Consider the following 17,595-nt stretch of genomic DNA (forward strand, 5'->3'; position numbering starts at 1 on the left):
CCGAGCAATCACAGCTGCTATCTACCGATGAAATAGAGATGCTCGCCATCATTCATGCTATCACCAAGTGGAGGCCTTATCTCATCGGGCAACGCTTCACGATCCGCACAGATCAAAGGAGTTTACCATAGTTTCTTGGGCAGCACATATACACACCAGCCCAGCAAAGGTGGGTGTCTAAGCTACTTGGATACGACTACGAGATCGTTTATAAAAAGGGGATTAAAAATAGCACCACTGACGCCTTATCTAGATGTCTGAATCCAGTCGAGTTGGCAGCAATTTTAGCACCAATTTTTCCTTTTTTCTAACAGTTGCGGGAGGCCTACAAGAATGATCCGGATACCATGAAGATTATGGATGACCTTGTTGTAGATCCTAGTGGTAGACAAGGAGTGTTGATGAAGGACGAACTCTTGATAGACAAGGGTAAGATCATTGTTCTAGCTGACCGTCATCTACGCTTGCAGTTGATGCGCCACTTCCATGACTCCCCCATGATTGGACATGAAGGGGTGTTGCGCACCTAAAAAAGGTTGAGTTAGAGTTGCATATGGGTTGGGATGAAGAAAGATGTACATGCCTATGTCAATGCTTGTGAAGTGTGCTAAAGAGCAAAGACGGAGTCGGCAAAACCTGCTGGATTGCTTCAACCGCTTCCGATTCCAATGAAGGTTTGGGAGGATGTCACCATGGATTTCATTGATGGTCTACCCAAGGCCAAAGGACATTCTGTTATATTGGTGGTGGTAGATCGTCTCAGCAAGTATGCACATTTTTCAACTTTAGTGCATCCTTACACGACAAAAAAGATTGCGGAGGTTTATGTGCGCGACGTGGCCAAGATGCATGGTATGCGAAAATTGATTATTTCAGATTGTGATTCTATATTTGTGAGTCAATTTTGGTAGGAATTCTTTGCGCTCCAAGGGACTACCTTTCGGATGAGTTCAGCCTATCATCCTCAAACGGACGGCCAATCCGAGGTGCTAAATCGTTGCTTAGAACAGTACTTGAGGTGTTTTGTTGGTAAGCAACCGGGATAATGGATATTTTATTTGCCATGGGCTGAGTGGTTATACAATATGGCTTTTCATTCAGCCATTGGCATGACTCCGTTTGAGGCCGTCTATGGGCAGCCACCTCCCACCTTGCATACATACTTGCCATCAGCCCGAACTGATCAAACTAAGGTGGTTGTAGTTTTGCGAGATCGTGATGAGGTGTTGAGGAGACTCAAGATACACTTAGCGGCTGCCCAAAATAGGATAAAGCAAGTCTACAACTAGAGGCACCAAGAGAGGTTCTTTTCGATTGGGGATTGGGTCTACATCAAGATCCAACCATATCGACAAAGCTCGGTTAGACCTATTCCTAGTCAAAAGTAAGCTCCAAAATTTTATAGACTATACCAAGTGATCGAGAGAAGTAGGTCTGTAGCATACCGCCTAGACTTACCTATGGAGGCGTGGAAACACCCAGTATTTCACATCTCAAATCTTAAGGCTCGAGTCCCCTCTACCGAGCCCATTGGAGTTGTTCCACCCAAGCTAACAATGACAGAAGTCGATGAGTCTAAATCCGAACCAAGTACTCCTACTACAGTTTAGATTCTAGCTTGCCGACGCACTCGAGTCCAGGACGAGTGGGTGATTGAGATTTTGGTGGAGTGGCAAGGACGCATACTGGATGAGGCGACATGGATGCCTGGAGCCGACTTCATGGATTGATATCCTGAGCTGACACCTTGAGGACAAGATGAATGGAAGCTTAGTAGAGTGATACGATTCGATCCGTATTGGCTCCATGTGTGACATTGCATTTATTGGGATGAGCCTATTTATCTAGTTGAGTTTGTTAGAAGCAATAAAATTATTTTTGTCGGGATGAGTTCGAACGTAGAGATCGCGTTCGAATGGGGGGTGCGAATGCCTACACAATATTCGCAAAAACAGTGAATGCAAATGACGCGTTCGAATGCGATCGGGCGCGTTCAAACGCACTGCGGCGAAACTATGGGTTTTGTTAGGATTTATTAGGGTTGTTTAGAATTGTTTAACTTAGTTGAGGAGTTCTTAGGGTGAGCCTCTGTAACACCCATGTAAAAAAAAAATTCAAGCGCACACGCTTGGCGCGTACGCTGACTCTTTCTCCTTCTCCCCCACTTCTCGTAGTCAGTTGCGAAAGGTGGGAGAGAAGTGCGTTGGAGTGGAGCTAACTCCACTCGGCTCCCCTCTCCGCCTCATCTCTATTTAAACTCCAAACCTCTCCCCTTCGGTTTTGGACTTCTCGCAATTTCTCCCTTTCGCTCTTCCACCCCTTTCTCTCTTTTCTCCTCTGAGCCGTTGAAGCCTTCGTCACAGGCAGCGGGTCACTGGAGCGCCAGCGGCCAACCAAAACCCCTCACTTCAATCCTTGGGTTAGTCTCTATCTTCCCTTTTAAATTAATTTGAATAATTCTCTGTAAGTCATAGATGAATTCTAGTTAAATGTTTATACCTTCGCCGGAGAAATTCGCTGGCCGTCAACTTCGGATCGACTACCAATCCGTCCGGAAAGTTTCCCTGCATTAGCCCCTTGCCGTGGGTACCCAATTTGGGTACCCACGGGGCGCGAGGGAGGCGATGCCATGTCGCCTCCCACCACCGAGCTACTTGGACACAAGCGACCAACACTGGCGGTGGTGGCCTCGCTCGTCTGCCTCGATTGACTCACCTCTTCACATGGAAGAGGTGGGTACTCGAGATGAAGGCTTGGAGCCTATCTTTCACTAAACTAGGAAGCTCCATGGCCGCCGGCCATGGAGTTCCTCAACTCTCACCATCGGCCACACTGGCCGATGGTTCAAACTTACCTACAACCCAAGTTGACTTGGGGAGCCGATTGATCTTGGCTGCTGGCGACGGGGATCACTGGCAACAGCACCACTTTTCTTTTCAATTTTTCCTTCTCCTCGGTTTTCTTCTCTAGGAAGGAGACGATGAGAAGGGGTGGGGGTTGGGCCAAACCCCACCGCATTCTCATCTAGGCTGTGGGGTGGACCGCAGCCCACACCCACAAGCCTTTTCTAAGGCCTCAATGGACTGGTCTCTAGAGCTCAGTCCACCCCCCCTTTTTTGGCTTAGTGGGCTGTGGGTAGGTTAGCAACCCTCCTTTTCACCTAAGCAATGTTGGGCTTTGAGCCCAGTCCAACATATGGACCATAGGCTAATCATTATTAGTCTTTTATTTTTCTTTAACTTTTGTTAGCTATATTTCCTTTATTTATGTTATTTTCTCAACCATGTTATTAATAAAATTAGGAACAATACATAATTGAAATAGTCATTTGAATTTATTAGTCTTTTCAATTATCATTTACGCTTGCAAATGTGATTGACTCTAATTTTACCATAAATGATCATTTTAAAGTAATGCAAAATAATATATTAATAAGAAAGGATAAATACAAAACCAAATCAACTACTCAAACCTAGAAAATCAAATTTAATTTATATAAGGTAGTTAGTCCTATAAGTTCATCAATCTTATGTTTATTTTATTTATAAATTATTAGACCCATTACTATACGGGGAAGATCTCGAAATTTAGGAGGAGCTGACTGATTAGGAGAGTGAGACGGATTTTAGAGATATCCCACGCGAGTAGAATCCTATATTAGGCTACGAATAATGTATACTTATGTCATTTCTTACCTGTATTAATTACATGCCATTTCTTGCTTATAATATTTATATGTTATTTCTTACTTGCATTAATTACATGTCAATTCCTACTTATTTCACATATATAATAGACTCCATGCATTGTTCATAGTACATGTTACTTTGATGATCATAATATAATAAATAATAGAAGTCTGATACGATTCGAACTTCACCGACGTCGTCTCGAGCATGGATTCACTTTAGGAGTGTTTTTATTTCATGTTTTAGTGTTTAATTTCCATTAAAATAAGTTTTATGTAAGTCGCGTTCGAACGCGGGTGGAGTGAGTTCGAACGCGGTTTGTGAACGGAGTTGTGAACGTGGTGAAGAAAATGTACTGTGCGTTCGAATGCGGTGCGTTCGAACGCACTGTGAACGCCAGAATCGCGTTCGCAAATACCGACAGGCGCGTTCGAATGCCTGCATCGCGTTCGCAAATCCAGAAGAGCGAACTCGGTGCGTTCGAACGCGGTCGGGCGAGTTCGAACGCGGTCGACAAAAATTATTTTTTTAGGGTTAATTTGAGTTGTTGGTTAGCCTATAAAAGGATGTGGTAGGCAACCAAATTGATATTGATTATTGAGATTGAGTTTTGCCTTGCCTCCTTCGTCTTCTTCGCTCCCGTTCTCTCAATCCCCGGCGACGCCGCTTCTAACCTCCCTCGTCCGGCTAATCACCCTAGTCCCTTAGGGGTGGCCCTCTTCTCCCCCTTCGTCCAATCTATCCCACACTTGCCCTAATCCTTCCATCAACCACAACCCTTCCACCATCACTTTTCACCGGTGCCACCACATTAACGCCGGTCCTCCACCAACCATCATTACCTAGGATCTCTTGCCTCCATCCACGAATCCAAAACAGAGCATCCTGATGTTCGTCCACTAATCGGACGGTATCTCGAGATCCACAACTCCAATTCGCCTGAAACTTGATTTTTTGGAAAGCTCTTTTCTGGGCGACAACAAATCAAAATTTCACATCGATCCAACGGCGGAATATTTTGGGATTTTATTTCAAAGTTCCGTGCCAGATCTAGTCCAGATCAAGAAATGGAAGAGATCGACCCTTTACCAAAAAGGCGTGATCGTATCAAGCCGGTATCAGAGCTCCATAGCAAGAGGCGTGATCGTATCAAGCTGGTATCAGAGCCACCGTTCCTCCAACAAGCGCTTCCAATGACGACAACCAGATCCATGGCTGCATGGCGAGATGATGAAGAAGAGATTATCCCAATAGATAAGGGAGAAACGGTTGCGGGGACTTCCACCCGTGGAACCGCCCGATCTAATCGGAATACGGAAGAACCTAGTGTTCAAGCCGTGTTGGGGTCTCTTTCCAGACAAATGGCCATCAATAATCAAATGATGATGGAGATGCTGTGGGAAATACGGGCGTGGCCGAAACCTTCTTCAACAAGCCAAGGAAAATACTATCGGAGTACCAAGGGTTGCTACTACAGTGGTACCTCCTCGAGCACCCTTGAAGCCATCCCAAGATGTGAAGTATGCACATAGAGGTCCAGGACGAGCACTCACACCAGCCCAAGTAGAAAAAAGAAGAGCCAAGGGCCTATGCTTCCGTTGTGATGAGAAGTTTGTACCCGGGCATCGCTGTGCTAAACCGATGGCATCGGTGATGCTAATCGATGGATTGGAGGAAGCGGAGGACGAGTTTGCACCTGAAGGTGCAGATGTGGCTAGACATCAAGGAGAAGAAGCTGAGGAGCAACCCGTGGAGGACATGATAGCCGAAATCTCCCTCCACGCCTATTCGAGGACAGCTGCGCCAAAGACCTTGCGGGTGAACGGGGTAGTCAAGAAAACCACAGTGAGAATCTTGATTGACACCGGGTCCACCCACAACTTCATTGACAAGAGGCTCCTTAGGAAGATTGGGCTCGAGTCGGAACCCATGGAAGGGTTCGATGTGATGATTAGAGATGGCACCACATTGCGAGCGGATTCTATTTGTGGAGGTGCAGAATTGAAGGTGCAAGGCCAAACTTTCACATTGGATCTTTATCCGTTGGCCTTGCAAGGTGCCGATATTATTTTGGGGACCCAATGGCTCCGAAGCTTGGGGCCCGTGACATTTGATTTTACAAGCTTCACATTGACGTTTTGGAGAAATGACAAGAGAGTGCTGCTAGATGGAAGCCAACCGCTGCTTGAACTTCCAAATGAAGGGGTCGCAAGGGAGCTCGCTTCTTTCTCGGCGCCCACCTTTCCTTTCTTCTCAGATCTGCGGAGAGCTAGTGCAGAGGATAGTGAGCTGGTCCAACTCATGGAGGAGTTGAGAGAGAACCCCTCAAGCCACCCCGAGCACGAGGAGCGCGATGGGTTAGTACTAGAGTGCGGGCGAATCAAGGTACCCCGGAATGAAGAGCTACGGAGACTATTGATGGCACACTTCCATGATACTCCTATAGCAAGGCATGAAGGGGTATTACGTACCTACAAGCGGCTGGCCCAAAACTGTACATGGACAACGATGAAGATGGACGTGAAGAAGTATGTGCGTGAATGACAAATCTGCCAACGAGTCAAATCAGGGGCACTCAAGCCTAGCGGGCTGCTACAACCACTACCTATACCAGAGCGTATTTGGGAGGATATCTCCATGGACTTCATCGAGGGGCTGCCGGAGGTTCGGGGACAATCGGTGGTATTTGTTGTGGTGGATAGATTAAGCAAATATGCTCATTTCATAACATTGTCTCACCCGTTTTCAGCAAAAAGGGTTGCTGAAATATTTGTTCGGGAAGTGGCACGCTTGCATGGGATGCCTAGGACGATAGTGTCAGACCGGGATCGCATCTTCATCAGTGAGTTTTGGTCCGAGTTCTTCAGATTGCAAGGGACTCAAATCAACCTGAGTTCAGCTTATCACCCCGAGACGGATGGCCAAACCGAGGTGGTGAATCGTGGACTGGAGCAATACTTGCGATGCTTTGTGGCGGAACGACCAAAGGATTGGGTCAAATTCCTTCCATGGGCTGAGTGGTCATACAATACTGCTCATCACTCTAGCATCAGCATGACCCCCTTTGAGGCGGTTTATGGGCGCACTCCCCCTGTCTTGCGTGCTTATGATAGACTCGCGGCGGCGGATAGGACCGAGCTTGACTTGGAGCTTGCTGATCGAGATGAAACATTGAGACTGCTCAAGACTCACCTAGCCACAGCCCAAAACCGCATGAAGCAAACTCATGACAAAGGCCGACGTGAGCGAGAATTTGAGGTGGATCAATTGGTGTTCGTTCGAGCTCAACCGTATTGGCAATCCACATTGAGACCAATTTTGAACCAAAAGTTAGGTTACAAGTACTACGGTCCTTACCGAGTGCTACAACGAATCGGTCCAAAAGAGCTTACATGGTTGGACCTACCGAAGGAACCAGGATACATCCGGTCTTCTATGTATCAGCATTGAAGTCCCAGATCGGGCCTAACCATGTGGTGGGTTCGGCCTTACCCGAACTAATGGAGGAGGATGGCCCCACTGAACCGGTCCGAGTATTAGGCCGCAGGAGAAGACGCCATGGGACCAGATTAGAGACTGAAGTGCTAATTGAGTGGCTGGGCAAATCTACTGACGAGTCTACCTGGGAGCTAGAGTCAGATATCATGGATCGCTTTCCAAACTTCAAACCTTGAGGACAAGGTTACGGAAGCGTAGTGGATTGATACGATTCGGACTTCACCGACGTCGTCTCGAGCATGGATTCACTTTAGGAGTATTTTTATTTCATGTTTTAGTGTTTAATTTCCATTAAAATAAGTTTTTTGTAAGTCGCGTTCGAACACGGGTGGAGTGAGTTCGAACGCGGTTTGTGAACGGGGTTGTGAACGTGGTGAAGAAAATGTACTGTGCGTTCGAACGCACTGTGAACGCCTGCATCGCGTTCGCAAATACCGACAGGCACGTTCGATCGCGCATTCGAACGCCTGCATCACGTTCGCAAATCCAAAAGAGCGAACTCGGTGCGTTCGAACGCGGTCGGGCGAGTTCAAACGCGGTCGACGAAAATTGTGTTTTTATGGTTAATTTGAGTTGTTGGTTAGCCTATAAAAGGATGTGGTAGGCAACCAAATTGATATTGATTATTGAGATTGAGTTCTGTCTTGCCTCCTTCGTCTTCTTCGCTCCCGTTCTCTCAATCCCCGGCGACGCCGCTTCTAACCTCCCTCGTCCGGCTAATCACCCTAGTCCCTTAGGGGTGGCCCTCTTCTCCCCCTGCGTCCAATCTATCCCACACTTGCCCTAATCCTTCCATCAACCACAACCCTTCCACCATCACTTTTCACCGGTGCCACCACATTAACGCCGGTCCTCCACCAACCATCATTACCTAGGATCTTGTGCCTCCATCCACGAATCCAAAACAGAGCATCCTGATGTTCGTCCACTAATCGGACGGTATCTCGAGATCCACAACTCCGATTCGCCTAAAACTTGATTTGTTGGAAAGCTCTTTTCTAGGGCGACAATATATAAAAATGTCACATCGATCCAACGGCGGAATATTTTGGGATCTTATTTCAAAGTTCTGTGCCAGATCTAGTCCAGATCAAGAATTAGAAGAGATCGACCCTTTACCAAAAAGGCGTGATCGTATCAAGCTGGTATCAGAGCTCCATAGCCAGAGGCATGATCGTATCAAAGTCATGGCACCACGTGCATGTATTATTGTTAGTCGAGTCTTAACTAGGTAGTGCCCCTCTCACCTACTCAACCCGAGGTTAAGGGTAGAGTTTATTATATAGTATTATATTTGCAGCCTACACCTGAGATCGTTAGCTGGTGAAGCATTTAGGTGATTACACTGCCCCAATTGAAGACTAGCCTAGTATGATATTAGAAAAGATGATTGAGAGGTAAGGTTATAGTTCTAGCGGTACCCGAGGACGTAAGGTCAGTGCGTCTATCGAGCTGTGTGCTCTTACCCGTCATATGCGATGATTCTGCTCTGTACGATGATTCAGCTACAAGTAATGAAACTGCTCTGTGCAATAATTTATTAGATCGGTGATGATAGGCCTACGACTGGGGTCGTTAGTCTGATGGCTATAGACAACTGGTCATATGTAGCGTCGCCAGGCATGTATGGGCGATAATACCGCTAGATGACTAGTCCCCATCGATACTATGTTGCTTTATGAGACATGTCATTAGTGACTCAGTTTCTGTGTAGATATTTATATAATTGAGCTATGACGATGAAAGTTATTAAAAGTTGTACTGTACACATTTCCTTGATATGTTTATGAATTTGCATTTATATTTATCATGTAATACAATATTCATAGATTACTATTGGGTTTTACTTGTTGGGCCTCGTGCTCACCGCCATTTTGGTAGAAATATTTCAGAGCTAATTATGGAGGACATGGATATCGAGGAGTAGCAGATTTATTTCTTTATTTAGTATTATTTATTCTATTATTTCTAGTTGGACTTAGCCCCTTGCGAGGGTTTTTATGCTTAAAAAATTTATGTATGGACTTGTATTCCTAGAAGCTTGTTGAGGCTTGTGATAATTATAACTTTGGATTATTTGTTGGATTATTATAGTATTTCTAGACTTATCTAGATACTTTATGAGATTATTTCACTAACAGGTCATGTGGAACTCTCCATGTGAGGAACACGTGATTTTTGGAAGTGGGTGTTTCAACTTCTATATATATGTGGAGAAAACCCTAGTTGAAGTTGTATGATGATAATTGAATTGGCTTTGGCCTTTATCTCATTCTCTACTTGTCTCTAGCCATTGCGCCCTCTTCCTCTTCCCTTCTTCCACCGCCCAAATCTTTATTCAGCATCTTCCAGCTTCTAACCACCCTCTTCTATATCAACTTCTCCCCCTTCACACCAAGAACTAAACCTAGCATCTATTTAGCCATTGGTGGGCTATCAAGCTAGGATTTAATTAACCTTTGGCCACTATTTGGTCGATATCTTGAGATCTAACCGTCCGAATCTTGTGATCTTAATTCATTGGAAAGTTCTCTCTAAGAGCAACAACATATCCAAAATTTAGAAGGATCCGTTGGTTAGATTGTTCTCAGATTTCCTTGAAAGTTACGAATTTCATCGAGTCCAGAACCGTTACGAATCAGATTAGGCTGGTTCGTAACATTTTCTGCCCAAAAATTCTAAACTTATTAAGACTCATAATAATTTATAACGTGGTTATAGATAGGGTTGTCAAAAAAATCAACCCGGCTTGAGCTTGGCTCGAGCTCGAAAATGAGTTGAACTGAGCTTGATATTTAAAATAGGCTCAAAATAATTTCAAGCAAAGTTTGATTATAAGTCAGCTCAATCAAATAAGCTCACTAAGGCCCGATAAAACACAAAATAATTAATATATATAATATGATTAATATTTTCTACTATATTATAATTTTTATTATATTCTAAGATTTACTTAAGTAGATTGTTATGTACTTTGATCTTATTGAGTTTAGTTTTAAATTTTGAATTATACTTTATTTTAAGCTTGATTCAAGTCTAAGTTAAACTTATTTTAATTCAAGCTTGATCAGGCTCAAAATTTGGCTTGAATTGATTAAGGTTTGAAATTGTTTATTGATTGGCTAGTTTAGGATTGAACTCAAAATTAGCTTAAAATTGGCTCAAATTGAAATAACTTTAATTCAAGCTCATTCACAAATACATACTCCATCAAGCTCGGAACTATTACACCGCTAGTTATAGGTTTGCAAGCTTCTATGCCCGGAATAGCTTTTTAATGAAATTTGTAATAATGATGAACTCTTAAAAAAAAAAAAATCTTACACACGACCTAATCCGATCCGTAACGGTTCTAAACTCGATGAAGCATGTAACTTCCAAGGGAATCTGCGAACAATCTAACCAATGGATCCTCCTAAATTTTAGATATATTGTTTCTCTTGGAGAGAGTTTTTCAAAGAATCTAAGATCACGGGATTCAGACGGTTAGATCTCAAGATATCGATCAAAAAGTGGTCGAAGGTCGATTAGATCTTAGCTTGATAGCCCACCAATGGCTAGATAGATGCTAAGTTTAGTTCTTGGTATGAAAGGGGAGAAGTTGTTGTAGAAGAGAGGGAGTTAGAAGCTAGAAGAGGCTGACCAAAGACTTGGGCGGTGGAAGAAGGGATGAGGGAGAGGGCGCCAATGGGTAGAAATAAGTAGAGAAGGAGATAAAGGCCAATGCCAATTCAATTATCATCATCATTAACTCCAATTAGGGTTTCCTCCACATACTCACCCTAAGAACTCTTCAACTAAGTTAAATAACTCCAAACAACCCTAACAAAACCCACACTTTTGCCGCGGTGCATTCGAACGCTCCTGATCGTGTTCGAACATGGAATTTTCGTTCTCTATCGATGCGAACGTATGCAAGCATTAGAACGACCGCGTTCGAACGGCTCGATTTTGTTCGAACGCGCAATTTGCATTATCTGTTTTTACGAACGTGTGCAAGCGTTTGCACCCCCATTCGAATGCGGTCCCTGCGTTCGAACGCGCCCCGACAAAAATGATTTTATTGCTTCTAACAAACTCAACTAGATAAATAGGCTTATCCCAATAAACCCAATACCACGCGTGGAGCCAATATGGATCGAATCGTATCAGGTTACAAGCCCGCTAGACTAAAAAAATAACAGTGACCCTAATGCTTAGGGGTTTGTAACCTTAAAAGTTGGAAACAAAACATAACTTAATGGCTGCAGAATTACAAGCTTACAAGTTAACAACGGGTTTATGGGCTTGTACTTAAACCCTATAAGCTCGTTGCAAGCTTACAAGCTCGCAACCTTGTGAAATGAAGAAAAAATAGTGACCCTAATTGCAAAGCTTATAAGCTGCAAGTGTGCAACGAGCTTACATGCTTGTATTGTAAGCCCTATGTCGCTCTTTCAAGCAGATCCTTAACCTTATTCTTTTTTCATATTAGATGATAGATAATAATCATACTCTTAGCATATTTCATAATTAAACACCATATTTTTCTTTACCACTAAACTCAAACCAGACGATTCTAGAATAACAATGCACCAAGTGACCTAATCACATAGTGTTTGCTACTAATTCCATATAAAACAAAAGAAGAAGAAGAAGAAGAAGAAGAAGAAGAAGACATACTGGAGAGCGGCCGACAGCATCCATTAAAAATCTCCTCCCATTAAAAATTAATCTCCTCCCACGTTTTAGGTATTAGATTTGAGAGAGAGTTGGAGACATTTGTTGTCGTTTATTGCTCTAGTGGTGGACTTCGTACCACGGCATTGATTACCACATCCTGCATGTGTTTAAAGAGGTTACGACTCATAAAAAATATCAAAACATTTGAAGGTGAGGCCGTGAAGGTGACAGACAAAATATAGTGGGAGGAAGGATATCTTTACCAATGGAATTTGGTGTGCTTATTTAAATTCTATATATGTGTGTGTGTGTGTGTGTATTGTTGCGCATGAGCATAGATTAGGCAAGAGGATTTGACATAATAAGTGGAATCCAATTCAGATTAGAACTTTTTAGGTATGGGTCTTGTTCTTGCACTTTCTCTCCTTTAACTAGGTGTTCTCTCTCTCTGTATATATAGCTTGAAAGTATACTTTTAGGGTTAAATATATGGGAATTTTATAAATTACACGATATATTTTATCTATTTTATGATTCACGTTCGGTCTTTGAGGTTTTTGTAACCCGTCCCCTACTTTTTATTTATAATTCTCATTTAACATCATTCGTTAATTTAAATGGTACCAGCAAAGAAATCTTCTGTTATATATGAAATAATTTATAAATACTTAAATTATTCATGCCTTTTTTAGAGGATGGGCAGAGAGGAGAAAAAATAGTGGTGACAGTATTTTAGTAATTTGATCGATATTAGTTAGTCAAAAAAACTTCATGGTGTTTAAATGAGAATTATAGAGAAAAATGAGGGGCCGGATTATAAAATCATCAAAGACGATGTGTGAATCACGAAATAGGTAAAATATAGGGTGTGATTTATAAAATACCCTACAAAATTAATTTATTACTTCAAAAAGTCTTAAACTAATATCTGTACTTATGAATAAAATGAGACTGTTAATTTTTTCTATCAAACTTAAATGAGCAACGCCAAAATGATCAAAATACCCCCATCGCATTTGTTAGACAAAATACACTGAGGTTTTAAAAAGATACTACTATAAATGATTAAAATAGCCATTGTACTCAGTAAAAATAAATTTAACAGGAAAACTAACAGTCTCATTTTAGTCATAAGTACACGATTGATTTAAGACTTTTTAAAGTATGAGTAAAGTGATTTTAGGCATAAATATAGAATGGTACGATGTATTAACCTATATTTTTATTTTAAGTTTGAAGAATAGTATAAGGTGAGTATATATTATTAAAAATAAAAAATATTTTCAAAATACTATAATTAATATGTGTACTTATATTAAGTCAGTTTAAATATTATTTTTCTTTATTTTTTTATAGACATGATTTTTTTTAGGCAAAGGTGGCATCTAGCATTAAAATGTATTATGATAGATATAATAGTAATATTGGCACACATGATGAAACTTTGTATCTAATCGAACTAAAACGGGAAAAGAAAAAGTTAAATGAGAAAGAAATTTTGAATTGCTATGCAAATATTAATTTCTCGGACGAAAATACTAAACTTTTTAGGGTCATTTTCTCCAACTATCAAAACGGTTTTTCTTTTTGCAGGATTAGCTTTTGTTTTACTTTATAGAACTAATGAAACTTAGTTATATATATCATGTGATTACTTAGTTACAACAAAAACGGGTGATGTTGCAAAATTGAAAACCATTTAGATTTTACTTAGCTACAAATATAAATAAATTCACTTTATTGATAGAGCTAGTGCTGGCAAAATAATTTTAAACCAAGCTTGATCATGTGCGAGCTAGCTGATCAAGTAGGCTTGATAAGGCTCGAATATATATATATATATATATATATATATATATATATATATATATATATATATGAGCAATATTTTTTAGGAATAATTTTATTTTCATCGCTTGAACTATCATCCATTTTTATAATGATCTCCTGAACTATCAGAAATACCTCACTTGACCCCTTCATTAGATGGTCATTATATACTAAAAGTAAAAGTTTAGAGGGTTATTATATACAAAAAAAAGAGTTCAAAGAGCCATTGATAAAAATGATGATAGTCCATGGGATAAAAAAAGAATTATCTATACTTTTTATATAATACTATAATTCTATTATGTTCTAAATTTTGCTTAAATTGATTATTATTTACTCTGATATATAGACTTTAGTTCTAAATTTTAATCATATCATATCTTTTTTATTAGTTTATATTTTTATAATACCTATATTATTATAGTTAAATTAGAACTCATCTTAATCCTAAATCTAAGCTCGAAATTATTTTCAATTCCAACTCGATAGCTCCGGATTGATAGAGATAAACAAACACAAAAGAAAGCCCTAGTAAAATCTATTCTAATAAATATAGTAAAGTTTATTCAAGTAAATATAAATGCATAGTAAAATCTATTATGATAAATAGATAAAGTAAAATAATTATATATGGCAGCAAATATTTTTGGTTCACCCCTCCAATTGCTTGCTATTTAATCACCTCGCACTTTCCAATAGATAAAGTGGGGGCATTTGCTCCAGTGCTCCAATTCCTCATTTTTATCACCCTTTTTAAGTCCTTGAATTCTATATGGTGAGGCCTCTCACTGCCATATCTTATCTGTTTCCCAAATGAAGTGAAATGGATGGGAGTTTGCATCATTGCTTCAAGGACTAACCATATGCCAACTATTAATTAAAATCACAAAATATCATTGTTACCAACTGCATGTCACTCAATTTTTCTTTGTTTTTTTTTAATTACTAAATATTTCATTCGGGGTAAATGAGTTATAAATTTATTTAGCTGAGTAGGTATTCTTTTCTTCTTCTTTAAAAAAAAAAAGGGGAGAAATTTGCACCTTATATTTTTATTATTTACAAATTTAGCTTTAGCGAATATGCGTAGAAAATATCCTGAGTTAGATTTGAATTAACACCGTGAAAATATTTCGTTAAGTTAAGTAGAGATATATTATTTCTAAAATAACTTAAATATCCTTAGTATGACTTGGTTGAGGATACTTTTATAATTTTATTTTTTATAGTTAACTTAACTCAGATGTTTTGTTAAGTATAACTATCAGATCTAATAGCAGATTATTTTCTGCATATATTCGCTAAATTATAAGATCAGATTTATAAATAGTAAAATTGTTGGGCGTAAATTATAATTTCGTTAAAAGAAAGAATGTTATATGCAAATTTCTCTTTAAAAAAAGTTGCTCGTTTTTAGTAGCTTTTAAACAAATTAGAGGGCTGTGATTAAAATAAATCATTCAGTGTTCTTGGCATGAGAGAGAGACAAAAAAGGGCATAGTGAAAAGAAAACACTAATATAGACATCATTTTAGTAAAGTTTGTTTTTAATAAGAATGAGCAAGTTTCATCTTTGTAAGGCTGTCATATATCCATCCAAAAAAAGCTATCAAATATATCTTGCATAGCTCAATGAAGTAGACAAAATATTTCATTTTCTTTTCGAAGAATATAGTAGAAACGAAGTGTTTTTTTTTGTTGATGTTGATACCTATCCTTTAAAAAGAAATAAATGTTGATATCAATTATTTAAAGAAATAAATAGTTGATGAGTTTGATGAGAAGTAAATATTGTGCTTTAATCTTTTTTAACATAGGATTTTTTTTTTCTTTTGCTAATAAAATTGGGCCAGACACAGTGATGTTATAGAGGAAATGATAATGTATAAGAGAGGAGTGATGGAGGGGAGTTAGGAGTTATAGGAAGATGAGAGTAGAGAAAGCCTTAAACAACATGTAGAAGGAGGGGGGAAAAGAGGAGTTTCACTCCTTCTAGATCTCGACGAGGGACTCACGCAGTCCAATAGTCATTCAAGCCTCCCTCCTAAAAACCTGACGGTTCCTCTCGTTTTGCAAAAGCCACGAGGACAAATTGAAGAGATGGTATGTTGCTTGTCGCAACTTCGGTCATAATGACATTATTCGCCAAGAAGACCAATAATGCGAGAGTGATAGCATTAGAGACGACAACTCCAATCTAAGAAGAAAAGAATCCCAAAATAGTCTAGGAAGTTGCGCTAAAAAAGAAGGTGACGGAGGGATTTCAGCATTTCATCGCAACGAGGGCAAGAAAAATGGCATGACAATCCCTTCTTATTTAGGAAATCACCCATATGCACTTTGTGAAGAATAACCATCCAAATGAATGCCTTCACCTTAGAGGGCTAGAAATTATGTAAAGGCTAGTGGTCAATTGTGACCAAAGGATCCTTAGAGCAACAAAGAGTTGGAGGCCACAGAGAAGGATCTTGAAGACATGAACATCTAAAGAGATGCATTAGGCATATTTCAGATTAATCCAAGCTTTCATAAAGCATTTTGACCTAGTTGACTTTGCTAAGATATAACCATCTAATATCCTAGGCCATTTTAGTATTAGCAATGTCCCTAAGGATAAGGGTCAAGAGGAGTGGAAGACTAAGGAATATGGGTTTGTAAGGAGGAGATCACCATTCTAACGGCCAGTCCAAAATTGCAACTGGGTAGAAGGAGGTGCCAATAGCAAAAGGAAGAATCATCTTTGGAATCACTTTCCAGAAAGGCAAACATCTTTGTGGTGGATCCTTGTGAAGGATGAGGCATTTGTAGTATAGCTACAAGATGAGTTCCCTCTAAATAAATCATTAGTGATCCAAGTCCTAGCAACCTCCACCACCACTTGTTAATGAGAGATATGTTGAACCTCCTCAGTTCCTGGAAACTATCTACTTTTACGAAAGCAAATTTTGGCCCAATTGATCTTGCAATAGAATACCGAAATTCATATCTCACCCTTCTAAAGGAAGGCCCAATATAAGGATTCAATCCTTTAGACGACCGAATCTAGGGCCCATAATACTAAGAGTAAGTAGGTCAAAAGGGCTGAGAGTACAACTTTGATTATGGTGAGCCTGCCTCTAGTGAACGAAATCCTAGCCTTCCAAGTGAAGAGTCACTTCTCAGTCTTGACAATTATAGGCTACTAGTCATGGGGCAACCTAAGTAGTTGACAAGGAAGAGATCATCTTTACACTTAAAAAGATTAGTCCAAAAGATTAATCCATGGTAGAGCATCTTCATCCGAAGCAAAGGAAAGCATGCAAAACTTGTCAAGGTTGATCTACAAGCTAGACACCATATTGTGGAAGTATATGTCTTGTGTGTTTTCGCATTACGCATATCTACCTTAGTAGGAGGATTTTCATATAAGTTTTTTTACTACAGTTTATTACTAATATTTTATTATTTTTAATGGTTTAGTAAGATTTAATCATACATAATGTATGAGCATGCATCTTATGACCGGTGCTAGTGGCACACAACAATATAATTTTTTCTATATTTATTAGTAGATATCCTTCTACTACATCTTGTTCCTATGATCACTAATTTTACTTCACTTAACTTAATCCTTGTATAATTAATGATTTTGAGTAATCTACCTATTTAATTATATCCTAATATACTAATTAATGAAGCATATTATAGTTTACTTTATTGTGGTTTAGTTCAATTTTAACTGAAACACATAAACCTTCCTGCTTATCGGACTAAATTATAATTATTAGATTTTCTGTCAAAAATTAACAGTGTTACATTAGGGCCAATATTTTTCACCATAAATAAATTATAAATTATCAGACAAATCTTAGTATTCTCAAATAACACCATATTTTTGTTAGGATAAAGAAATCTTTTTTTCCATTCTACTTAACTT

This window comes from Typha latifolia, chromosome 12 (genome assembly GCF_019914945.1).
Source record: "Typha latifolia isolate L0001 chromosome 12, TyphaL0001v2, whole genome shotgun sequence".
In the NCBI taxonomy this organism is placed as follows: Eukaryota; Viridiplantae; Streptophyta; class Magnoliopsida; order Poales; family Typhaceae; genus Typha; species Typha latifolia.